Raw genomic sequence first — 26,876 nt, 5'->3', positions numbered from 1 at the left:
ATGCATCTTCTGATCTGAAAATGTTTTACCCCACCTTGGAACTTGCATATTAGTCTTGGAACTTGTGCCAGGGTATTACGGTTCAATCTGAGCTGTAGATCTTCATGCCGACTTTTCATTGCCTTAGATTCGTTAACAAACTTCATTCACAACTCACCAATCATTGATCAGTTCCAACTCATTAGCTTCCTTCATTAAATACCGCATGTAAACATTTAATTCATTTTGTTATAGGTTGGTTACAACTCGGTAACAACTCGACGAATACTAAACTTCACTTGGTAGACATTCTGCCTTCATTAATCGATAGCGATAACCTTAGGGTTTACCGACTAGGTTCTTTGCTTGATAACATAGTATAGTATTAACCTTTACATTTTACAACATATGTATGATGTTAAAACAATCTAGAATATCATGATCTTATCATTGTCTGACTCGGTACTAGTTGCCCATTGAATACCTTATTATTCGCCTTATTCATCATATTCTTTCCTGTGTCTTTTACCGACATCTTTATAATCTTCATATCACACTTCACAAGATATGGCAACATCATACTGAATTAGAAAATCAATTTCTTGACATCAATGACAAAATAATAATATCAAGACAGTAAACATCTTTAATCAGTTATATCCATAATCATCAACAACCTTCTCAATATCCTTATTGAAATGCCAACAATCTTTCATTGTCTGTTATAAAGCTATGTTGCCAACAACTTGGTCCACCTTCAACCCTAAATTAAATGTCACTTGGTGACTATGTGCAAGCTTGGGTTGGGAGTTTTATGTTGTACGCTTCTCCTATGAAAATATGGAAATTGTGTTTGAATTTTGAGTATGTGTGTAATTTGCTTGGTACCTAGTTCTCCCAAGCTCGGGGTTGGCCACTTGTAGGCCTAGGTTGGGAGGTGAGCCTCCATGGTCACAACTAAAAAGTTTCATTTACTTGCAGGTCTGCAAATGGTAGTTGAAGTTGGAGTAAAGAAAAGCGTTCCTATGTGGTTGTTGAAGACTGTTTCTTCAAGTATATCTACATGAGTGCTTTCAGATTTTCTTGCCTTCCTATACATTTAGAGAGATCTTGGAAAATGTTGTAAAGAGGAGAAAAAGAAAAGTATATGTAATAGCTTTCTCCTAGCATTGTATTATAAATAAAACTAAGTGTAAAAGAGTGTAATATTTCCTTTTAGGTCATTTGTTTATTTGTAAGGAAAAGAGCATTGATTGTATTCTATTGTAAACTTCATAGAAAGAAAGGAATGAAGATTTTAGTTTTATTCTAAATCTTGAGTCTTGCTATATTTCCGCATTTTATAGTAGAAAGTTTATTTTTGCAAGCAAAAGAAAAGGAAAAAAAAAGAAACATTTGCATTTCTGCTTTACATTACTTGTATTAAAATCAAATACTAGATTCAGATTTAATGTTGTTTATTAAAATTATTTTCAGCATTAGGGAAAATAAAGATAATGCATTTTGGTTTAGTATCTCTAAGTATTTATCTCTATACTGATTAACAGAATATTAGATTGGTTCAAACATTAGAAAACTTTTCAACATTACATGTAAACTAATTTAGAAACTTTATCCTACATTTATATTTAAGTATTTACATATATTAATATATGTAGATACATTCAAATAGATAAACTTGCAACTTAAAATTAAAAAAATCAGAAAAATCAGATTTATATATGCTTTCACCTTTCTCCTTATTTGCATGATTATACATGTGCAAACACTTAAAGATGCTTATGATCATTCATAATACTTTAATCTACAACTAGGTAGTCCTGTAAACAAAACCAAAATTTAAAGAAACTACTTATTCATATTTAACTAGTATGAACATATGTATACACTTGAGTATATATATATATATTGCATTATCCCTATTGTTTTTGTTTTAAGAAAGGAAAGTAAGAATAAACAAAAAATAATATCATATTTATAAACATATATTTGTGCAAATATATTACGTATTAAACATAACAAATTTTGTTATTAAAGAAAACAGATTTGAATAAGCACTGTGTGTGTGTGTGTGTGTGTGTGTATATATAAACACATTGTATTGTTTCTATTTTTTTTACAAAAAAAAATTAATAAAAGAAAATGGGCATCTAATGTTGGCGGAGCTGAGGCTGTGGGGGCCCAAGGCCACCCACAGTCGTGGGGGTATCCCCCTGCGACTGTGGGGATGCCACCCCACAATCATGGGGCCAAAGCATCGCGGTTGTGGGGAGGCATCCCCATAGTCACAAGGAGATAACCTTCCCTACGATGTGGGCGGTGGCCGCCATGGCGGTCCACGTCACCCTTCCCACCTCCCTTCCACTTCACCCTACAATACTCGGTGTGAACTTCGTTCTGCCACGACTTGTGAAAATGGTGGCCATTGCATTATCGATACCCTGCAAACAAAAATGGATGCCCTAACTTAATTAAAAGGGGCATTCAAAAAGATGGAACTCGAAATAAAATAGATAATAATATAAAAAGAAAATAAAAAAGGGTTAAGAGATGTATAAGTGGAAATGGCATTTTAGAAATGTTTGTATATATATTTAATTACATACCCATGGGGGTATGCAATTAAATATATATATAAATATTTATTTGTTGAAGACTTTTTTTTTTTATCGATAAATGACTAAGGCCAAGAATTTTATTAGTTTTTAAATATTACATATCCGTTCATGTGGGGACCGGTAGGAAAGAACAGATAAGAAAACCTCTGGTCTTGTCCGAGGTTTATTCAACCCTTAACCTTACATCCCGTTTAGCATGAGAGAGTTAAGAAATCCTATCAACTACAAATACATCAGGGAGAGATCAATTAAAATGTCGGATCTTCAATTAAACAAATTACATTTAGAGCTTGATTGCTACAATTAATACATAGCAAACCATTTTACAAAGGCTTGATTACAATTACATAATAAAAGACCAATATTCAGATCATTCTGGGAAAGGAGAGCAACATCCAGATGTGGCCTATTAGTACCTTCTCTACTAGCCACTCATCATTGTTCCACTTCATATCAAACCTATAGGCAAAAATATGGAAAGAAACCTTGCTTTCTGCATGGGCATTGTTAGAGTATTATTCTAAAATGTAAGAAAAGCTTACTAAAAACCAAGAAATTGCCATACAAATGGGAGTCCAATGTACTGCTAACCCAAATCATGGGCAATAAATACCATTCTTTGACGGGTGAATAGCCAAAATCAGATAAGAAGCCCAATACTAAAAAGTAAGAAGAGAATAAAGCCATAATCCGATAAAGTCTACAAACCGACAATCAATAGAAGCTTCCAACCAAAGCCAAGCCAATGCAGAACCAAAGGAGAGCCAGTAGAGCAGAGGCATATTAATATATATTGCTAGAGAAGGGAGGGCCACCATATGTAGAAGACATATAGATAGATTCCCAGACTAGCGACATATCCAAATATGAACAAGCTCCATTGCCTCACACGAAGGCAAACCAAAACCCAACTGCAACAAAGGATTAGAAGACCCAAAGTCTATAGTAATTAAATGCAGTATACGAAGAAGAATAGACATCCAACAGAAATGAAATAAGTTGAACTGAAGTACCACAGTTAACTAATCAGCGTAAATGTTAAAGGCCCACATATTCATCCATAATAATCCTGAACGCTTTAAGTCATAATTTAAGGTAATAAAACACATACATACACACACACACACATAGATATATATATTTGTATGTATGTATGTATGTATGTATGTATGTATACATACATATATATTTATGTATACATATATACATATAGATGTATATGTATATGTATATATGTATATGTGTATATGTATGTATGTATATGTATATGTGTATGTGTATGTGTATGTATATGTATATATATATGTATATATGTGTATGTGTATGTGTATGTGTATGTGTATGTATATGTAATGTATATATATATCTGTGTGTGTGTGTGTGTGTGTGTGTGTGGATACATACTATTAAATTGATAGATATAACTATCCATATATGGAGATAACAGTCTATGTGAAAAATAATCAGTTAACATATTTTTATTTATTTTTCTCCAAGTTTAAAAGACTAAGGGGGGATCCAAATCAGAATGAGTCAATGAAAGGAGTAGCCTGCCCTAAGGGGAGGCCCATCCAGATCTGTAGCTTGATAATGCTTATATGAGCTAGGATTAGTAGACCTAAACCTTAAGTGACAATCAAATAGGGTTAGAAGTACTAACCTCTGATGAGATAACAATATCTTCCACCAAGGTCTCAAATAGTTGAGTATTGATGTTTAAGATAGTCTGCCCATCTACTCCATGGTTAGCCAATAGATCCGCTCGAGAGTTACCTTCTCTATAGATATGATTGAACACCACTTTTGTAAACGATAGGATGTTGCTGATAATTTAGATAATAATGAATTTAATTTCCAATTTGGCATAGAGCCCTATCTTAGGGCATTGATGATTATGGTAGAGTCCCCTTCAATATTAAGTTTACTAATATTTAGTATCCTACATATTTTGATTCCCTCCACAAGTGCCATTAGTTCTGTCTCATTATTTGTAGTGTGCCCAATAGGGTAGGCAAGACAAGCCACCTCAATGCCTTTGGAATTATGAAGACTACAACCAATTCCAACAATCCTAGGGTTACCACGAGAGGCCCCATCAAAATTTAGCTTGATACATCCTCGCTTAGGCGGTTGCCATCTGCAGTCCAATCATTTTTGTTTGTTTAATTCTAGGCCAGGACCAACAAATGGGGGGATCTTCAATCCAATCCATCTACCTCTCATTTTTCATCCCAATATGAAATCTCATCATTCATCCGGTGGCCATTAATTATTCTCTTATTAATAACAATGATAGATGCCTCAATTTTATTGGTAAGTTTTTCCCAACCCATGCTCTTAACTTTAAATAATCTTTTGTTTCATTCCTTCCATAGCTCCCATATGATGATGGATGGGGAGGATATCCAGAGGCCTTCATAGATGCAACCTTTGTTCTTAATAGACCATGCTTGAAACAAGCTTAAGACATAGTTAGGAATAGGGGAGCTCCAACTCAGTTTATTGTTGAGCCATCTCCAACATTGATGTGAATAGCTGCAGGTTAGCAAGAGATGGTCGATGCTTTCCTCATCCTTTTCACATAAGGGGAATCAACTCAGGCCAACATACTCTAGCCTTTTGAAAGTATCCGCAATAAGGATTTTGTTTTGAAGGTGTAACCAAGAGAACTGATCAACTTTAGGAAGGCAATATTTGTCCCAGCATAATTTTAGTGGTATGTTATGTTAGATAGTTCAGATAACCAGAAGACAACTAAGAGGGGGGAGGGGGTGAATCAGTTGTCACAGATTACCAGAAGCATTAGAAATTTAAAACAACAATACCGGAATAGCAGTTAATCCAATTAAGCATAAACAATAATCACAAAATAAAAGCCATCCACACAACACCAAGATTTGTACGTGAAAAACCCGGTAAAGGGAAAAACCACGGTAGGAAGCCTACCCATAGTCAGATAATACTTCTGCAGTAAGTATGTGAATTACAATGAAGGGGCCTGGGTAAGTGCACCAAGATGGTGAAAAAAAGGGGGGGTATAAGTGGCCAATTTTTTTTCTTTTCTTCTGAAAATGGGTAAACCTGAACTTCAAAGAGATATTTGAAGGTCATGCACTAAAAACTAGGAGTTGAGAAAATTATAAGAATTGTAGTGCTCTGAATCTAGTTTCTAAACTACTAATTTTTAAAAAAATTGGATAAGATGAAGAGGGTCAAACCTTTCACGCACGAAAAATTGTTCCTGATTTTTTCAGAAAAATATAACATAGCTATTTTCGTGTGCTCGACAAAATATATAGTTATATTTACTAGTTTGCAAAACCCTTTGGTAGAATGATAGGTAAGAGTGAGATCTACAAGTTGTGTATTTTTTTGTAATTTTTTGTTGAGTATTTTTTTTAATGATTTTTTGAAGTGACCGCATCCTGAAAATTTGGTACCTGTTCTTGCGCTGGGCATAACTTGCATCAAAATAATCAAAAATGAAAACTTCTTTTTTTAAAAGTGTATAGAATCTAGTGTAGAACAATAATATGTAATTTATTTTTAATTTGGTCACTTATATCAAAATTTATTAAAAAAATGGTAGACATATGTCTGCGAGGAATGTCAAGGCATTGGTAAAGAAAATTAAAGTTTACTATGCTAATGTTGCCCAAAAATAGAAAAAATTATGTGGTCAGAAAACTAAGAAGATGTGTGAGATTATGGTGGTAATTTTAGAGATACCCACTTGATCATTTGTAAACCTGACGATGACAAAGTCGAGAAATCATGTTGGAAGATGAAAAAATGTGTAAAGGGATAAAAATGGGGGGGAAATGGGCTTGCAAGCCTTAGGGTCATTTTCCAACCCTCTTACCAAGCCAAAACCCGCATGGGTTTTGAAAAACAAAAAATACTATTCACAGTTCTTCATAACCCGCACGGGTTTTGAAAAAAAAATTACTATTCATAATTCTTCATAAACCGCACGAGTTTTGAAAATCAAAAAGTACTATTCATAGTTCTACATAACCTGTACGGGTTATGAAGACATATTAATGCATGCTTGTAAACTTAGCATTTACTACACATATGTACAAACATACATATATAATATGTGTTTATGTATGTATATGCATATCTATAGTTATATATACATATATTAATATAGATATATGTATATATGTTTGTATACATGCATGTCTCCATTATTTGCCTCTCTCTCTCTCTCATCTTCCTTCCCTATCACCGTATTTGTCTATTCTAAGCCCTAATTATCCTCTTTGAGTTCTATCTCATCTCTCTCCCCCTCACACTTCTCTCTCTATCGAGTCTCTCACCCTTTTCTCCTTCTCATTCTCTCTCTACCTCATGTCTCTCACCCTCTCATGCTTCTCTCTCTCTCTCTCTCTCTCTCTCTCTCATCCTATCGCATTCTCACCCTCTCCGCCTTCTCTCTCTTTCTATCCCTCTCCCTCTCCTCCCACCTCTCCCTCCCCCTCTCCATATCTTACCCTATTCTCTCTCTCCCCCTCCCCCTCTCTTGACCCTACTCTCCCTACTCTCTCTCTCTCTCTCTCATTTTCCCAATCTCCCTCTCTCTTCCTCTCCCCCTCTTCTTTTCTTAATCTCCCTCTCTCTATCCCTCTCCCTCTCCCTCTCCCCCTCTCCTTTTCCCAATCTCCCTCTCTTTCCCTCTCCCCCTCTCTCCCCCTCTCCCTCCATCCCCCTCTCCTTATCCTACTCTCTCTCTCTCTCCTTTTCCCAATTTATCTTTCTCTCCCTCTTCCCCTCTCTCTTTCCCCAATCTCCCCCTCTCTCCCTCTCTCTTTTTCCCAATCTCCCTCTCTCTCCCTCTCCCCCTTTGCTTTTCCTAATCTCCCTCTCTCTCTCTATCCCTCTCCCTCTCCCCCTTTCCTTTTCCCAATCTCCCTCTCTTTCCCTCTCCCCCTCTCTCCCTCTCCCTCCATCCCCCTCTCCTTATCCTATTCTCTCTCTCTGTGTCTCTCCGTCTCTCTCTCTCTCTCTCTCTCTCTCTCTCTCTCTCTCTCTCCTTTTCCTAATCTCCCTCTCTCTCCCTCTCCCTCTCCCTCTCCCTCTCCCTCTCCCAATCTCCCTCTCTCCCTCCATACCCCTCTCCTTATCCTATTCTCTCTCTCTCTCCTTTTCCCAATTTCCCTTTCTCTCCCTCTCCCCCTCTCCTTTTCCCATTCTCCCTCTCTCTCCCTCTCACTCTCTCCTTTTACCAATCTCCCTCTATCTCCCTCTCCCCCTCTACTTTTCCTAATCTCTCTCTCTCTCTCTTCCTATTTGGTTCCTAGTTCTATATAATGCGTACGAGTTATGCAAAACTAAGACAAAAACTTATAGTTTTGCATAACCCGTGGGTTTCTAAAAAGTATAATGTTCCTCAAAACCCATACGAGTTTTGAGGAAATTTTCATTTTTAATTATAAAATATAATGTTCCTCAAAACCAATATGACTTTTGAAGAACTTTTGATTTTTTATTATAAAATATAATGTTCCTCAAAACCAGTATGGGTTTTGAGGAACTTTTGATTTTTTACTATAAAATATAATGTTCCTCAAAACCCATATGACTTTTGAAGAACTTTTGATTTTTTATTATAAAATATAATGTTCCTCAAAACCAGTATGGGTTTTGAGGAACTTTTGATTTTTTACTATAAAATATAATGTTCCTCAAAACCAGTATGGGTTTTGAGGAACTTTTGATTTTTTATTATAAAGTATAATGTTCCTCAAAACCCGTATGGTTTTTGAGGAAATTTTTGTTTTTTTAATTGTTTTTGGCTAGGCTTGGTGTTACCAAGCCTAACACATTTTTGAATTTCCAGAACACGCACGGGTTATGAGATTTTTTTTTTTTGCATGTGGCCACTTTTCTGTTCACCATCTTGGTGCACTTACCTGCCTACACTTGCAGGAAGGCCAACAACCTAGAGCACACTGCTCATCACAAAAGGAGCTTCATTGACTACATACAAATCTAGACTACAATCCGGAGAAGTGTTGAACTGTAAAAGATAGCATCTCCTATGCTTGACTACAGTTTTGGTTAAGCTCAATACTGGAGGAATGAATCCTCTTACACAAACCCAATTTGATCTCGAATGATCGACCAACTCCTCTACCTGAATGATATTACATTATTCACACATTACATTCCTTGACCATGACCTCTTACAATAACCATGATGATCTACAATGAGATCTTACATCTTATTTATACAAACCCTCGACCATAAACAATCAGGTCGGCCACCAAACAATAAACCAATTACATAATTATAAACCATGTTGGCCTTAGAACAAAACAAATAATATCCAACACATAAGATATCCCGGAAATACAACAATAGGTCATATCCACACGTTACATTAATGTCGGTCCATAGCCTAGATCAACCGAGACCAAGTATAGGTCCACACACTTCAGCAATGATCTCCAAATGCCAAGTCTCAATCATGATCACCAACAACATCCTAAAAATCCATCAGAAGATGCACCAACACCAATTATGCAATGCATCAAAGATCTCCACCAAAAGCTTTGTCGGTGAAACCCTTGTCGGAACCAGAAACATATCTTCATAGCAAGCGGGATAGCACCCAATCACCATACCAAAACTAACTGACCAAATATGAGTATAATAATTATGGACAAGTCAATTCCATCACCAAATTATACCGGAGTCAACTGGATCATACCGGATCCAAGTTAACCAAAAACCACTCAACCTACCAGGACCAGAAGGGTGTCGGTAAAGCATCCAAACAACTAGTGTTGACATAAATGACAAAACATAAATGCAACACATAATCAATTCCACCAAATGGCCAACAATCTCCCCCTTTGGCATTGATGGAAACACTAGATGTGAAAAACATCTAAGTACCAAGAAATGCCAAACAAGTCTCCCCCCTGTGGAAGACAACCAACAATCTCCTGCATATATCTCTGAATATCAATGACTCTCGTCCTTTGAATAATATCTCTATAGAGTTTTGAATTTATTTTTCACATCACCATCTCTCCCCCTTTGACATCAATGCCAGAAATATCAAAGCAAAAACATAAGTCTCTGAATCTCAAAGCTGACTACTCCCCTTGAGTAGTTGTTGGCAATATAGCATTATAACAGACATTGAGAAGATTGTTGATGATTATCGATATAACTGATTAAGGATGTTTACTGTCTTGATATTATTATTTTGTCATTGATGTCAAGAAATTGATTTTCTAACTCAGTATGATGTTGTCATATCTTAAGAAGTATGATTTGAAGAATATAAAGATGTAGGTAAAAGACACAGAAAGAATATGATGAATAAGGTATTCAATGGGCAACTATTACCGAGTCAGACAATGATGGGATCATGATGTTTAGATTGTTTTAACATCATACATATGTTGTAAATTGTAAAGGTTAATACTATACTATGTTATCAAGCAAAGAACCTAGTCGGTAAACCCTAAAGAACCTAGTCGGTAAACCCTAAAGAACCTAGTCGGTAAACCCTAAGGTTATCGCTATTGGTTAATGAAGGCAGAATGTCTACCGAGTGAAGTTTAGTATTTACCGAGTTGTTACCAAGTTGTAACTGAGCTATAACAAAATGCATTAAATGGTTACATGCGTTATTTAATGAAGGAAGCTGATGAGCTGGAACTGATTGAATGATTGGTATGCCATAAATATAGTTTGTTAATGAATCTATGGCAAAGGAAAGTCAGCATGAAGATCTACAACGCAGATTGAACCATAATACCCTGGCACAAGTTCCAAGAAATGTATGCAAGTTCCTAGGTGGGGTAAAATGTTTTCAGATCAAAAGATGCATTGAACCTAGACAAGATTGAAGATCTGATGGCTATGATTGATCATGGGAAATGTCGTGCCCAAACTTTAGGGCACAAAAATGGAACAACAAATTTTTTTTTTGACGTCATGAACTCGCTAAAAATCCTAATATATAACAACTGTATTTAAGGTTTTGTCTTTCCTAGGATGTAAATAAACTTACTTACTAAGGTTAAGTTAAAAATCCAACTCGAGCAAGTGACTTGATTGGTGGAGATTAATTTGCATTGCGGATTAGTTAGCTAGCTCAATTACCTAAGACAAATTGCCGCTAATTAAACCAAGGGATAATTGGCTATCTTAACGTATTAAATCATTCCAGGTCATATAATGATATTGCTAATGATTATTTGATGCTTATATAAAATTTATTATACGCATCCACCCGATGAGGGTTTCAATTTACTACAATGTCATTTGCCCACTAAAACCGACAATAAGCTAAGGCCAATTTTGATTTTCCCTAAACCCCTTGATTTTGTCAATTAATTTTCAACCCGACCAAAAATCGATCTCAAGGGCTTAAGGTTCCTAAAATAAATTTTCCTAACGTCCAATGATATGGGGGGTAAGTCCATTGATTAATTAAATATATTGCTGGGTTAAACGTATAGTTTATCCAACTATAGTAATCCTTTATTATTAACCCCCTTGAATTAATTAAAATTAAATTTCTAAAGAATGAGGACATATAATAATTCAAATATTAAATTAACCCCTACTATCAAAAGTCTAAAATCCCATAATAATCCAATTATTAAATTTGTCCCCAAATATATACATTAAAATCAGGGTTCAAAATTCCATAATATTTCAATTATAAACTTAACCCCAAATTATATACTAAAATCTAACTTTAAATTTCCAATTTAAATTCCCTTTTTATATATATATATATATATATATATATATATATATATATAAAATCACATTATAAATTCTTAAATTCTAACCCTCATTATAAATTAAAAATCAAATTTAATGTTCCAATCTAAATCTCCTATATATATATATATACATATATATATATATATACATATATATATATATATACATATATATATATATATATATATATACATATACATATATATCTAATTACCTAAAATGCTAACCCTAACCCGAAATTGGGTTAGGGTTGCTTTTTTTATATATTTTACCTGTTATCTTATTTCCTCTTTACCATTTTATACCCTAACCTGAATGGGTTAGGGTTTTATATTACCCCTTTTTCTTTGTTTTGCTTTCTTTCTTTTTTTTTTGTTTTGAAATGTGACTGCAGGTACGGAGGCGGAGGGTTTCATGCGGGGAGAGGCGGAGGTTTTCGCAGGGTTTCGGGCGTCGCTGTGCATACGCACAGTGGCGGCAGCGCCGCCCACTGTGTGTACACACAGTGGCGGACGGCATAGCCGCCGCCCACTGTGTATACACACAGTGGCGGGCGCCGTTCACTGTGCGTAGCACAGTGGCGGCCGCGACCGCCCACTGTGTTACACACAGTGCGGTGCCCTTCGGCGCCGCCCACTATGTGTAGCACAGTGGTTCGGCCGTGGCCGTCCACTGTGTTGCACACAGTGGCCCGCGTGACTTTGCTTCCCTTTTTTTTTTGCAACATTTTTAATAAATTTCGTGGGTTGATAAAAATGGTATAAGATGTAGTTTTTTTTTTTGAATTTCAAATGTATATTATGTATATTATATATATATATATATATATATAATATGCATAGTATCATTTATGAATATGAAGATATTTTCTTCTACAGGCTTCCACAGAGCATGACTTTAGATTGCAGAATATATATATATATATATATATATATATATATATATATATATATATATATATATATATATATATATATATATATATATATATATATATATATGATTTAAAGGGTTTATTCTGCATTATATTTTATATGATTTGTAACAGAGGTGCACAGGATACAGAATACATGTTTTTGTTTCTTTTTAATTTCGTTGTTACAGAGGTATGCATATACAGGAAATCTTATATATATATATTTTCTATATATATAGGTATATATTTTCAATATATATACTTATATACATATAGAAATATATATATGACTAAATGTTGAAGTAATAGGGTTAAAAAAACCCTTATATCGTTTTGAGATTTTAAACATCTACATTCTGTTTTTTTTTGTTTTCTAACAGCATTTAGAATAGATCTATTTTCTTCTTCTTCCTTTCATTTAAATTTTCTACAGAAATATAACAAATTCTGTTTACCCCTTTTTTTTTCAGTCATAAAATAACAGAAATCTAAATTGTGCAAATTAGTAGTGAGAAATAAAACAATAGTAGTTCTCTCTTTTCTTTTTAATACAGTCATAAAATTACAGAATTTACACTATGCAAGTAAATAATAACCCTACTGCATTTCTTTTTCTTTTCCTTACTAATGCAGTAAATAAACATGTTACAGACCAGATTTAAATGTAGACTACAGCAAACACAATAGACATAAAAATATAATAAAAAGAATTACATTTACATTGTTTTTCCAGAATGATAGTTACAATAGCCCAAATAAGAAAGTGGGTAGATAATCTAACAGTCCCCTTTTTTTTTTTTTTCTAATCTTTACACAGAAAATAATAATTACATTTATTTAAACAGAAACAGAATCATTTTAAGCCCTATATCTACATATGCACTTTCTCTTCTTTTTCTTTTGCTACAAAGCATAAGGTTACATTTCTTTCTTCCTTTCTGCATTTAAATAAAAATAAGAAATCTGAATAGAAGTCTGCAACACGAAATCTGCAACTCCTAGTCTTTTTCCCCCAAGCCACCTGCAAGTAAAGTTTTAGGACTGTGACCATGGGATGCTCACCTCCCAGCCTAGGCTTACCAGAAGCCACCCCCGAGCTAGGAGAATCAAGACCTAGACGGGTTACAATCAAGCAATACAACACAACAATAGGGCAAACACTCAACACATACACTTTCCCATCCCAAGCTACACTTTCACCACACTTGGGGTGATCAATCTACGGGTGGAAGTGGACCAAGTACCATTGGGGAGACTGCAGCCAAAAATATAACACAAGCCACCTCATGGCAACTCAAAATACTCAACAGAATTCATCCCAACCACCTTATGCCCCCCAAAGGCTCAAAGCCATTTCTCTCCCCTTATGACCCCCAAATGCATACACAAGGCTATGCAGCAAGGGTCACAAAGGACACCCTTGAGATCACTCTCCTTAAGGAGAGCCTCTCACCCAAGGCTGTCATGCTTCTTCCACCCCAAGATCATCCTACTCTCCCAAGAGTAGAAGATCTTGGACACTCCCAAAACAAGAACACAAAACAGAAAAACATAGAAATGAAACTACACATTATTTTCTTCAACAACAATTTACATACACACTTTCTTTACAAGCATTTCTTTCCTTCAACAAAACAACATAACTAACATAAACAACATGAACAAGAGGAGATAACAACCAACCTTATTCTGCCAATAGGTATGCTAAACTTAGTTGGAGATGAGCTGCCCAATCCACACAACTTTCTGCAATCCTTGGCCACCAAAATTCCTCTAAATTTCTAAAAACTGGTTTTTCTTTCCAAATTTTTCCAAAAATCTCCAAAAGTGGAGAGTGGGTGATTAGCTCACTAAGCTTCCATTCTTAGCCTAAGAAGGCCTCTCTCACTCCTTCCAACCTCTTGGATAGAGTGAGTGATCTCCCATTGGGTTGGTCTTCCCTAGGTCTTACACACTCCCTAACCTAGGTGCCTAGAGAAGGGAAATGGAATGGGGAAGAGGGATTACTATCTCCAAGAAGGTTCTCCTTCCAAGGATGGCACTCCTATAGATGGAATTCGTCCATCTTGGGAAAACCACTTTTTTGGGTGGTTAAACAAGTCCTAAGGGAAAGACACATGGCCAATTTTGGCCTTCACCCATAGGTACCCCATGAGGCCTAATAGAAAAGCTCTAAACTTGATTCTAGGAGTTGATTTGACCTTCAGAAAGTCCACCTGAAGTTAACCTACGGGTCAACTCTGAGTTGACCTTCCTTGTGGCTCTCTAACCTAGATTTCTTGGTTCCTTCAAGGATAATTAGGGGATATATCTATTAACAAAAATAAAACTTTCAAAAAGGTGACATGACAAATTGCCAACACAACATACTACATAGGTGTCAAGTGACACTACAACATAATTCCACATCACAATAAACACATGGCAATTGTCCCTTAAACAATTTAAATAATCCAATAAATACAAATTACACTCATGCAACATTTTACATTTACGAATAAGATACAGTACATACGGGGTGTTGTCTCTCCAAATAGACAACCCCTGGTTTTACTAACGCACATTGGCCTAGGCTTGATTCTCCCTAATATTTCCATGGTCACATGGATATTTTCCTGCACATCTCAATTTAAACATTAGTACTTCCCAAATAGCCTCATATAATATATAAAATCACAAAATCAGAATACAATACATTCATTCTACAAAGACTTGACATTATGAAATATACTTTGTCACAATTCAAAGCAATTTCCTCATAATCCTCAAAATTTGATCCATCTACAATATATGCAAACATTTTCCAAACATTATATCAAATCCTGAAATTCAGATAATAACCTGCATCATCACAATATTACCCTAATCTAGAATCATATAATATTCTATAATCCACAAGGCATAGAAATGAAGCATCCACATATATCAATGTTACCAAAATCGCGGAATCATGAAAAGTTCTATATCCATAGTGTGTCAAAACTAGCATCCAAAATAGTTCCAAAATGAAAATAACTGAAAGGATAGGATGGGTCGGGGTAGGGCCTCACACCCTCCCCCTCTAGGCATGAACATCCTCCTGGAGTTCATCAAAAAGATGAGGGTACTGTGATCTCATACGTGCTGCATCCTCCCATGAAGCTGTAACCTCATCATAGCAATCCCACTGGACCCTAACCTGGTCCAGCTCTCGACCTCGAAGGGCCAACGTCTGGCGAGCCAAAATGCGAATGGGCTCCAAGGCTAACTGCCCGTCTGACTCCACCTGCAAGGCATCCCAATCTAAAATATGAGACTCATCATAGATATATTTTCTCAAAACTGACACATGAAACACATCGTGGATGCGTGACAGGCTAGGTGGCAAAGCTAGGCGATAAGCAACTGGTCCTATCCTCTCAAGGATCTCAAAGGGTCTGACAAAGCGAGGTGCGAGCTTAGAACCCTTTCCATAGCGGATTGGACTCTTATGCGGTCGCACTCTCAGGAAAACTCTGTCCCCAACCATGTAACTCCGGTCTATCCTCTTTGCATCTGCATATTTCTTCTGCCTATCATGTGCCTCTCTAAGGCGCTGTCTAATCAAAATTACCTGTTGCTCCATATCACGAACCAACTCAGGGCCTATGGCCACTCTGTCCTCAATACGATCCCAACTCAAAGGTGTCCTGCATGGTCTTCCGTACAAAGCCTGAAAGGGTGGCATCCCCAAAGAAGTGTGATGCCCATTATTATAGGCAAATTCTACTAAATGCAGGTACTCCTCCCATCGGGTCTGATGATCCATGATGTACATGCGGAGCATATCCTCTAACACCTGGTTAACCCGCTCTGTCTGGCCATTTGTCTCTGGATGATAGGCTGTGCTAAAGTTGAGCTTGGTGCCCAACGCTGCCTGTAATGCCTTCCAAAAGGAAGATGTAAAGAGAGAATCCCTATCAGAGATAATCTTGCGTGGGACACCATGAAGCCTAACAATTTCTTGTAAGAACACCTGTGCCACTGCTGGAGCTGTGAAGGTAGTCCGGACTGGTGAGAAGTGGGCTACTTTGGTCAATTTGTCAACTGTCACCAAGATAGCATCATGGCGACGATATGACATAGGAAGACCAATAATGAAGTCCATGGATATAGTATCCCACTTCCACTCTGGTATAGCATGGGACTGGAGTAACCCACCTGGATGGCGGTGCTCTGCCTTGACTCTCTGACACTCAAGGCATTGGGCTACTAACTCGGCGATAAGCTGCCGCATTCCTGGCCAATGATATAACTGTCTCAAGTCAGCATGCATCTTCTTAACTCCGGGATGCGCTGCATAAGGAGCTCTATGAGCCTCCATGATAATGAAATCTCGCAAACCCCCAGGAGAGGGTACATAAATGCGCCCTCTATGGCGTAATAAACCATCGGACTCCAAAGAGTAGTCCACAAACTTCCCCTCCAGGGTCTCCTGATTACGGATCCTCTGACAAACCTCTAGATACCAATCATCCTCTGGCAATCGCTGCAAAATACGGTCTCTCAAATCAGTGCTCATGGATATGGTGTAAACCTTATGTCGTCTCCTACTTAGGGCATCTGCGACCACATTCTCCTTTCCTTTGATGTAATGAACATCAAAATCATACTCACAAAGGAACTCCATCCATCTCCTCTGACGTGCATTAAGGTTAGGCTGGGTGAAGATATACTGCAAACTCTGATGGTCCGAATGAAGCTCGAAGTGATGACCTAAAAGGAAGTGTCTCCACCTCACAAGTGCATGTACAACTGCCGCAAGCTCTAGGTCGTGCGTAGGGTAGTTAAGCTCGTGAGTCTTAAGTTTCCTAGACTCGTATGCTATAACCCTACCCTCCTGCATAAGAACTGCTCCCAATCCATCTAAGGAAGCATCCGTGCATACCATGAAGTCGGCCGTGGGGTCTGGCACAATAAGAATAGGTGCACTAGTAAGTGCCCTTTTTAGATCCTGAAAAGCCCTCTCACACTTCTCTGTCCACTCGAATTTCTTCCCTTTTCGCTGGAGGGATGTGATGGGGTGTGCAACTCTGGAAAATCCCTCCACAAAACGTCTATAGTATCCTGCTAAACCCATGAAGCTCCTGACTTCTGTCACAGTGGTAGGTGCCGGCCAATCCATGATGGCTCTAATCTTTGATGGGTCAACTGAGATCCCATCACCGGATATAACATGCCCTAGGTACTTGACCTCTGATCTAAAGAAAGCACACTTCAACAAACTGCTGAACAACTGGTTGTCCCTCAAACACTGCAAAACCTGCCTCAAATGCTCCTCATGCTCCTGCTCATTTCGGGAATAGATCAATATGTCATCGAGGAACACTATCACAAATCGATCAAGGAAGGTGCGGAATACCCCATTCATGAGACTCATGAATACAGCTGGAGCATTCGTAAGACCGAATGAGACCACAGTGAACTCATAGTGGCCATATCTGGTGCGAAACGCAGTCTTGTGGATATCACTTTCCACAATTCTCAACTGGTGATATCCTGACTTCAGGTCTATTTTGGAAAACACTTTGGCACCCTGAAGCTGATCAAACAAATCATCGATCCTTGGTAAGGGATAGCGGTTCTTGATGGTTACTTTATTCAGTTGCCTGTAGTCCATGCATAACCGAAGGGATCCATCTTTCTTCTTCACGAAGATGACTGGTGCGCCCCAAGGAGAGACGCTAGGACGGATGTGACCCTTCTCTAAGAGTTCCTCTAGATGCATCTTGAGCTCATTAAGCTCATGAGTGGTCATCCTATAAGGTGCTCTCGAAACTGGCTCGGCTCCTGGTACCAAATCTATGTGGAAGTCAATCTCTCTGCTGGGCGGCATACCAGGTAGCTCATCAGGAAACACATCTGCAAATGCCTCAAGGATGGGGTGATCATCTATGGACGGCTCCTTCTCATTTTCTTCCTCTTGGTCACTGATTGTGATAGCAAACAACTGGCATCCCTTTCGCATGCTCCGCTTAAGCTGCATAGCGGATATCATACGAAGAGACACGGGTCTCTGAATCCCAGTGATTACTATGGGAGCACCATGATCATCCTCACACTCGACCTTTTTCAAGCGACAATCCATCTTGGCTCTATGGGCGTAAAGCCAATCCATGCCAAGTACGACGCCATAAGATCCGAGTGGTGTAACTCTAAGGTCTACTAAGGTGGTGGTATTACCAATCTGGAGCGGACATCCCCTAACCTCTGAATCCACTGACACTCTAGCCCCTGAAGCTAACTCCACTTCCCAGCTGACACTTTGCCTTACTGCCACTAGCCCGCAACGCTCCACAACCAATGGAGATATAAAGGAGTTAGTCGCTCCTGAGTCAAATAATATAGCAATACTACTACCTCTGACCTTACCTGCAGCCTCGATGACTGTGGCCTGGTGCTCTGCCTGGCGGTTGTCAACCGCTGCGAAGACTCTATGGGTCTTGCCCATGTCCCCAACTGTAGGCTCTGATGTTGCCATCCTCTGATTCCCTGTCATCTGTCCCTGCGGACACTCTCTCGCCATGTGCCCCATGGCTCCACATGTGAAGCAAGCACCGCGTGCCTGAAACTGTGCGCCCTGAGGCCTAGTAAAAGGATGCCCACCTGTCCGGCTAGAACCACTGTACCCACCCCTGGAGGACTGCTGAGCCCGTGCCGGGGGTGTGTATGTACCCTGTACTCTCTGGTCACGCCTAGGACCCTGTGACTGCCACTGTTTGGGCCTGGAGCCCTGCTGTCCCTGAGGTGGCCACTGTCTCTGATTCTGCTGTGTCTGCTGTGGAGGAGGAGGTTTATGGGACCCCGAAACATTTCTGTGGTTGCCTTTCCAATGGGGTTTCTGAAACCCGAAAGGTTGGGGAGCTGGGTTTCGGTTCTGGAACCGATCCCTCGTGTCCTGTGGCCTGATCTGAATCTCCTCGGCTATAAGGGCCTTCTCTACGACAACCCGAAGGCTCCCTGGAGCGGCCATCCTCACTGGTCCTTCTATCCCAGCATTAAGCCCCCTAACAAAACGGTTGACGAGTAGCTTCTCGTCCTTCAGGTAATCTACATAAGGTGGGAGCTCAATAAACTTACTCTCGTACTGGGTCACTATGAGACCCTTCTGCTGGAGGTCATGGAACTCATCGATCCTACGCTACCGGAAATGCTCTGACAAGTACCTCTCTCTGAACCTCTCTGTGAAGATTTCCCATGTGATGGTATCTGCAGTGAGTCCGCACTTGAATTCCTCTTGCTTCCACCATGTGGAGGCTGTCGATCTCAGAAGGTGGACTGCAACGCGTGCCTTCAGATTGCTTTCATAAGATCGCAATGCGAAGCACCGATCTAGGCTTAAAAGCCATGCCTCAGCCTCTACTCCGTCAGTAGTGCCTCCAAAAGATGGCGGCTGGAGGCGTAAAACCTCTCTAATTAGGTCTCCTGGTTCCTGACGTGCTCTCTCAAAGTACATAGGTGCTGCTACTGGAGGGGGTTCGGGCAGGTGAACGGACTTCGGTTCATGCTCTGCCTCACCCTCTACGGAATTAGGAGGTGGACTCCTACTCCGTTCCCTATCCACTGATCTATGACTCCCTGAGTTCTGATTGTCTGCATGACGGTCCACTGCTGGAAGCCTATCCTGCACGATCCCGATCAAGTTCTGAAGAGCTAGCAAGATGTCTTGGTTAGGGTCAATTGGTGGTTCGGGAGGTGCTTCCGGGTTCCCTTCTGGAACCGGTTCCTCCCTAGCAACATCCTCGCGTGCCATACGTGTACGCCTAGGACCCCTTCCGCGCTTGCGAGCTTGTCGCGTAGTCGGAGGCATCCTATGAGGAAACAAGAAATAAAATAAATAAACGATTAATTAAATAATTTAATTTTCATATATTTTTATTTTTATTTTTCCGTTTAAGAAAATATTTGATTAATTTAGATAATTAAAGCGAAACGTAATGGAGAAAGGTTCCTAGTGTTGGAAACCTTGCTCTGATACCAAAATGTCGTGCCCAAACTTTAGGGCACAAAAACGGAACAAAATTTTTTTTTTTGACGTCATGAACTCGCTAAAAATCCTAATATATAACAACTGTATTTAAGGTTTTGTCTTTCCTAGGATGTAAATAAACTTACTTACTAAGGTTAAGTTAAAAATCCAACTCGAGCGAGTGACTTGATTGGTGGAGATTAATTTGCATTGCGGATTAGTTAGCTAGCTCAATTACCTAAGACAAATTGCCGCTAATTAAACCAAGGGATAATTGGCTATCTTAACGTATTAAATCATTCCAGGTCATATAATGATATTGCTAATGATTATTTGATGCTTATATAAAATTTATTATACGCATCCACCCGATGAGGGTTTCAATTTACTACAATGTCATTTGCCCACTAAAACCGACAATAAGCTAAGGCCAATTTTGATTTTCCCTAAACCCCTTGATTTTGTCAATTAATTTTCAACCCGACCAAAAATCGATCTCAAGGGCTTAAGGTTCCTAAAATAAATTTTCCTAACGTCCAATGATATGGGGGGGGTAAGTCCATTGATTAATTAAATATATTGCTGGGTTAAACGTATAGTTTATCCAACTATAGTAATCCTTTATTATTAACCCCCTTGAATTAATTAAAATTAAATTTCTAAAGAATGAGGACATATAATAATTCAAATATTAAATTAACCCCTATTATCAAAAGTCTAAAATCCCATAATAATCCAATTATTAAATTTGTCCCCAAATATATACATTAAAATCAGGGTTCAAAATTCCATAATATTTCAATTATAAACTTAACCCCAAATTATATACTAAAATCTAACTTTAAATTTCCAATTTAAATTCCTTTTATATATATATATATATATATATATAAAATCACATTATAAATTCTTAAATTCTAACCCTCATTATAAATTAAAAATCAAATTTAATGTTCCAATCTAAATCTCCTATATATATATATATATATATATATATATATATATCTAATTACCTAAAATGCTAACCCTAACCCGAAATTGGGTTAGGGTTGCTTTTTTTTTATATTTTACCTCTTATCTTATTTCCTCTTTACCATTTTATACCCTAACCCGAATGGGTTAGGGTTTTATATTACCCCTTTTTCTTTGTTTTGCTTTTTTTTTTTTTTTTTTGTTTTGAAATGTGACTGCAGGTACGGAGGCGGAGGGTTTCATGCGGGGAGAGGCGGAGGTTTTCGCAGGGTTTCGGGCGCCGCTGTGCATACGCACAGTGGCGGCAGCGCCGCCCACTGTGTGTACACACAGTGGCGGACGACATAGCCGCCGCCCACTGTGTATACACACAGTGGCGGGCGCCGTTCACTGTGCGTAGCACAGTGGCGGCCGCGACCGCCCACTGTGTTACACACAGTGCGGTGCCCTTCGACGCCGCCCACTGTGTGTAGCACAGTGGTTCGGCCGTGGCCGTCCACTGTGTTGCACACAGTGGCCCGCGTGACTTTGCTTCCCTTTTTTTTTTGCAACATTTTTAATAAATTTCGTGGGTTGATAAAAATGGTATAAGATGTAGTTTTTTTTTTTGAATTTCAAATTTATATTATGTATATTATATATATATATATATATATATATATATATATATATAATATGCATAGTATCATTTATGAATATGAAGATATTTTCTTCTACAGGCTTCCACAGAGCATGACTTTAGATTGCAGAATATATATATATATATATATATATATATATATATATATATATATATATATATATATATATATATATATATATATATGATTTAAAGGGTTTATTCTGCATTATATTTTATATGATTTGTAACAGAGGTGCACAGGATACAGAATACATGTTTTTGTTTCTTTTTAATTTCGTTGTTACAGAGGTATGCATATACAGGAAATCTTATATATATATATTTTCTATATATATAGGTATATATTTTCAATATATATACTTATATACATATAGAAATATATATATGACTAAATGTTGAAGTAATAGGGTTAAAAAAACCCTTATATCGTTTTGAGATTTTAAACATCTACATTCTGTTTTTTTTTGTTTTCTAACAGCATTTAGAATAGATCTATTTTCTTCTTCTTCCTTTCATTTAAATTTTCTACAGAAATATAACAAATTCTGTTTACCCCTTTTTTTTTCAGTCATAAAATAACAGAAATCTAAATTGTGCAAATTAGTAGTGAGAAATAAAACAATAGTAGTTCTCTCTTTTCTTTTTAATACAGTCATAAAATTACAGAATTTACACTATGCAAGTAAATAATAACCCTACTGCATTTCTTTTTCTTTTCCTTACTAATGCAGTAAATAAACATGTTACAGACCAGATTTAAATGTAGACTACAGCAAACACAATAGACATAAAAATATAATAAAAAGAATTACATTTACATTGTTTTTCCAGAATGATAGTTACAATAGCCCAAATAAGAAAGTGGGTAGATAATCTAACAGTCCCCCTTTTTTTTTTTTTCTAATCTTTACACAGAAAATAATAATTACATTTATTTAAACAGAAACAGAATCATTTTAAGCCCTATATCTACATATGCACTTTCTCTTCTTTTTCTTTTGCTACAAAGCATAAGGTTACATTTCTTTCTTCCTTTCTGCATTTAAATAAAAATAAGAAATCTGAATAGAAGTCTGCAACACGAAATCTGCAACTCCTAGTCTTTTTCCCCCAAGCCACCTGCAAGTAAAGTTTTAGGACTGTGACCATGGGATGCTCACCTCCCAGCCTAGGCTTACCAGAAGCCACCCCCGAGCTAGGAGAATCAAGACCTAGACGGGTTACAATCAGGCAATACAACACAACAATAGGGCAAACACTCAACACATACACTTTCCCATCCCAAGCTACACTTTCACCACACTTGGGGTGATCAATCTACGGGTGGAAGTGGACCAAGTACCATTGGGGAGACTGCAGCCAAAAATATAACACAAGCCACCTCATGGCAACTCAAAATACTCAACAGAATTCATCCCAACCACCTTATGCCCCCCAAAGGCTCAAAGCCATTTCTCTCCCCTTATGACCCCCAAATGCATACACAAGGCTATGCAGCAAGGGTCACAAAGGACACCCTTGAGATCACTCTCCTTAAGGAGAGCCTCTCACCCAAGGCTGTCATGCTTCTTCCACCCCAAGATCATCCTACTCTCCCAAGAGTAGAAGATCTTGGACACTCCCAAAACAAGAACACAAAACAGAAAAACATAGAAATGAAACTACACATTATTTTCTTCAACAACAATTTACATACACACTTTCTTTACAAGCATTTCTTTCCTTCAACAAAACAACATAACTAACATAAACAACATGAACAAGAGGAGATAACAACCAACCTTATTCTGCCAATAGGTATGCTAAACTTAGTTGGAGATGAGCTGCCCAATCCACACAACTTTCTGCAATCCTTGGCCACCAAAATTCCTCTAAATTTCTAAAAACTGGTTTTTCTTTCCAAATTTTTCCAAAAATCTCCAAAAGTGGAGAGTGGGTGATTAGCTCACTAAGCTTCCATTCTTAGCCTAAGAAGGCCTCTCTCACTCCTTCCAACCTCTTGGATAGAGTGAGTGATCTCCCATTGGGTTGGTCTTCCCTAGGTCTTACACACTCCCTAACCTAGGTGCCTAGAGAAGGGAAATGGAATGGGGAAGAGGGATTACTATCTCCAAGAAGGTTCTCCTTCCAAGGATGGCACTCCTATAGATGGAATTCGTCCATCTTGGGAAAACCACTTTTTTGGGTGGTTAAACAAGTCCTAAGGGAAAGACACATGGCCAATTTTGGCCTTCACCCATAGGTACCCCATGAGGCCTAATAGAAAAGCTCTAAAATTGACTCTAGGAGTTGATTTGACCTTCAGAAAGTCCACCTGAAGTTAACCTACGGGTCAACTCTGAGTTGACCTTCCTTGTGGCTCTCTAACCTAGATTTCTTGGTTCCTTCAAGGATAATTAGGGGATATATCTATTAACAAAAATAAAACTTTCAAAAAGGTGACATGACAAATTGCCAACACAACATACTACATAGGTGTCAAGTGACACTACAACATAATTCCACATCACAATAAACACATGGCAATTGTCCCTTAAACAATTTAAATAATCCAATAAATACAAATTACACTCATGCAACATTTTACATTTACGAATAAAATACAGTACATACGGGGTGTTGTCTCTCCAAATAGACAACCCCTGGTTTTACTAACGCACATTGGCCTAGGCTTGATTCTCCCTAATATTTCCATGGTCACATGGATATTTTCCTGCACATCTCAATTTAAACATTAGTACTTCCCAAATAGCCTCATATAATATATAAAATCACAAAATCAGAATACAATACATTCATTCTACAAAGACTTGACATTATGAAATATACTTTGTCACAATTCAAAGCAATTTCCTCATAATCCTCAAAATTTGATCCATCTACAATATATGCAAACATTTTCCAAACATTATATCAAATCCTGAAATTCAGATAATAACCTGCATCATCACAATATTACCCTAATCTAGAATCATATAATATTCTATAATCCACAAGGCATAGAAATGAAGCATCCACATATATCAATGTTACCAAAATCGCGGAATCATGAAAAGTTCTATATCCATAGTGTGTCAAAACTAGCATCCAAAATAGTTCCAAAATGAAAATAACTGAAAGGATAGGATGGGTCGGGGTAGGGCCTCACACCCTCCCCCTCTAGGCATGAACATCCTCCTGGAGTTCATCAAAAAGATGAGGGTACTGTGATCTCATACGTGCTGCATCCTCCCATGAAGCTGTAACCTCATCATAGCAATCCCACTGGACCCTAACCTGGTCCAGCTCTCGACCTCGAAGGGCCAACGTCTGGCGAGCCAAAATGCGAATGGGCTCCAAGGCTAACTGCCCGTCCGACTCCACCTGCAAGGCATCCCAATCTAAAATATGAGACTCATCATAGATATATTTTCTCAAAACTGACACATGAAACACATCGTGGATGCGTGACAGGCTAGGTGGCAAAGCTAGGCGATAAGCAACTGGTCCTATCCTCTCAAGGATCTCAAAGGGTCTGACAAAGCGAGGTGCGAGCTTAGAACCCTTTCCATAGCGGATTGGACTCTTATGCGATCGCACTCTCAGGAAAACTCTGTCCCCAACCATGTAACTCCGGTCTATCCTCTTTGCATCTGCATATTTCTTCTGCCTATCATGTGCCTCTCTAAGGCGCTGTCTAATCAAAATTACCTGTTGCTCCATATCACGAACCAACTCAGGGCCTATGGCCACTCTGTCCTCAATATGATCCCAACTCAAAGGTGTCCTGCATGGTCTTCCGTACAAAGCCTGAAAGGGTGGCATCCCCAAAGAAGTGTGATGCCCATTATTATAGGCAAATTCTACTAAATGCAGGTACTCCTCCCATCGGGTCTGATGATCCATGACGTACATGCGGAGCATATCCTCTAACACCTGGTTAACCCGCTCTGTCTGGCCATCTGTCTCTGGATGATAGGCTGTGCTAAAGTTGAGCTTGGTGCCCAACGCTGCCTGTAATGCCTTCCAAAAGGAAGATGTAAAGAGAGAATCCCTATCAGAGATAATCTTGCGTGGGACACCATGAAGCCTAACAATTTCTTGTAAGAACACCTGTGCCACTGCTGGAGCTGTGAAGGTAGTCCGGACTGGTGAGAAGTGGGCTACTTTGGTCAATTTGTCAACTGTCACCAAGATAGTATCATGGCGACGATATGACATAGGAAGACCAATAATGAAGTCCATGGATATAGTATCCCACTTCCACTCTGGTATAGCATGGGACTGGAGTAACCCACCTGGATGGCGGTGCTCTGCCTTGACTCTCTGACACTCAAGGCATTGGGCTACTAACTCGGCGATAAGCTGCCGCATTCCTGGCCAATGATATAACTGTCTCAAGTCAGCATGCATCTTCTTAACTCCGGGATGCGCTGCATAAGGAGCTCTATGAGCCTCCATGATAATGAAATCTCGCAAACCCCCAGGAGAGGGTACATAAATGCGCCCTCTATGGCGTAATAAACCATCGGACTCCAAAGAGTAGTCCACAAACTTCCCCTCCAGGGTCTCCTGATTACGGATCCTCTGACAAACCTCTAGATACCAATCATCCTCTGGCAATCGCTGCAAAATACGGTCTCTCAAATCAGTGCTCATGGATATGGTGTAAACCTTATGTCGTCTCCTACTTAGGGCATCTGCGACCACATTCTCCTTTCCTTTGATGTAATGAACATCAAAATCATACTCACAAAGGAACTCCATCCATCTCCTCTGACGTGCATTAAGGTTAGGCTGGGTGAAGATATACTGCAAACTCTGATGGTCCGAATGAAGCTCGAAGTGATGACCTAAAAGGAAGTGTCTCCACCTCACAAGTGCATGTACAACTGCCGCAAGCTCTAGGTCGTGCGTAGGGTAGTTAAGCTCGTGAGTCTTAAGTTTCCTAGACTCGTATGCTATAACCCTACCCTCCTGCATAAGAACTGCTCCCAATCCATCTAAGGAAGCATCCGTGC

Source organism: Cryptomeria japonica, chromosome 5 (genome assembly GCF_030272615.1).
Source record: "Cryptomeria japonica chromosome 5, Sugi_1.0, whole genome shotgun sequence".
Lineage (NCBI taxonomy): Eukaryota > Viridiplantae > Streptophyta > Pinopsida > Cupressales > Cupressaceae > Cryptomeria > Cryptomeria japonica.
The sequence above is the reverse complement of the archived record's forward strand: the minus strand, read 5'-3'. Positions refer to the sequence as shown.